This window comes from Micromys minutus, assembly GCF_963924665.1.
Source record: "Micromys minutus genome assembly, chromosome: 3".
NCBI lineage: Eukaryota > Metazoa > Chordata > Mammalia > Rodentia > Muridae > Micromys > Micromys minutus.
This window is the reverse complement of record NC_137972.1, coordinates 42,580,495-42,582,179: the sequence shown is the minus strand read 5'-3', so window position 1 is coordinate 42,582,179 and position 1,685 is coordinate 42,580,495. Positions and strand designations below refer to the sequence as shown.

General features: G+C 38.8%; 1 pseudogene across 1 annotated transcript; it reads right to left on the bottom strand.

Moving 5' to 3' along the window:
* Positions 1 to 285: 285 nt before the first annotated feature.
* Positions 286 to 990, bottom strand: LOC308418892 (large ribosomal subunit protein uL18-like; annotated as a pseudogene). The gene has a single exon. The product of its transcript is annotated as a large ribosomal subunit protein uL18-like (transcript).
* Positions 991 to 1,685: the final 695 nt, after the last annotated feature.

Below are 1,685 nucleotides of genomic sequence, written 5' to 3'. Positions count from 1 at the left end.
AGATCCTACCATCACTTCAACAAGTATGGCCTTACTTCTTTAGGCCTAGGCGGCTTCCTCATCTCCTCTTCTCTTCTAGATTTTCAATGCATACTGTCAAGCCCTTGAAAAAAATCAAGTACTGACTAAAAAAAATATATATTCACATGGTTTTATGTAAAAATTATTTTAGTGTCTGAAAAAACAGTACTGACAAAAATGTATAATTTTAAGCAAAAAATGTTTAAAATCTGTACATTTATCTTTGGTTTGTAAAATAAAGTCGTTTAAAAAAAAAGAAAAACATTATTGTAAACAGAGGAAAAAAAAAAAAAAAAGAAAGAACTGATTCTTATATGCATCTTCATCTGCCTCCATTAGGTGGCGCATGTAGTCTGCCACATTCTGACCCATGATGTGCTTCCGATGTACCTCTTCATGGAACTTCTTACTTTCAGAGTCATAACCAGGGAATCGTTTGGTACTATGAGGGATAGACAAGCCTTCATCCACAGCTCCATTCAGGGCCCCAAAAACTTTATTGCCAGTTGTAGTTCGGGCAAGACCTGCTTGCAAATAGCAAGTGAAGGCACCAGGCTGACCATCAATGCTTTCCACATCGTATTTGTCTCTAGTCATCTCCACTTGTCCTTCACAGATCTTGTCCACGCCAAACCTGTTCATAAGCCTGCGGGCCAGCAGCAGGCCAGTGCAATAGGCTTCAATATAATTTGTCAAGCCGACTTTCACACCGTACTTTGGAAGTTCATGTGCATATGCTGTGCAGACAATCATATCCCCCTCTATGTGGGCATATGTAATCTGGCAGATGATATTCCTGTTAGTTACACGAACTATCATCCCGTATTTTTGTGTGTTGTACTTTTATTTTTCCTGGATCAACAATCTTTTTCTTGCATAGTAGTCAGTTTTACCCTCTCGCCACCTTCTAAATCTCACTTGGTTTCTATTAAAGTAGGCCTTATTCTTGACAATTTTTATGAACCCCATCTTGTAGAACAGAGACCCATAACCGGGGCTCCATGCAGACCTCATTATGATTATTTTTAATGGTTTCTATGGGTCAATTTATCTTATCTGGCCAGACAGTTTTATCTTTGTCATCAGATTGTAAGCTTATTGTGTACAGGGATTGTGGATTGAGAATTTAACATATAAAACTCTTTGATAACTTAATGTTTGTGGAGTCATGCCTATACAGGACGGTGAAGGACAGTGTGTGAAAACAACATTCTAGGGGAGGTCGTGGACCATCCTGGACAGAAGCAGCTTGAGAGAGCAGAGTGCACCCACTGGGAAGGTAGCCATTAGAGAGAGCTGCTTTCAAATCTTGTGATAGTGTCTAGAGCAGAGCAGCGTCCATGGAGTGAGACTGTTGTGTTGACAACAATAGAACCATTTTAATATTTACAGCAACAGCTACAAGGCTGAGTGACAACAGTGGGTTCAAGTACAAATTATGCTCCTGAGAGAAAAGCCAGTCTAGAAAAGGAAAAGGTATACTTTTTCTGAGGGTGCTTTGAATACATCTATGAATAAGAAGGATAAGGGGCAAATATTTATTTCTAAGGGCTTGCAGCTATAGTATGAAAAAATTGAACAATACAAGTAAAAAGTAAGAACTTTATATAAAGGGGAAATGGTGGTAGAAGAAAAATAGATGCTCCAACATATACCAAGGACAC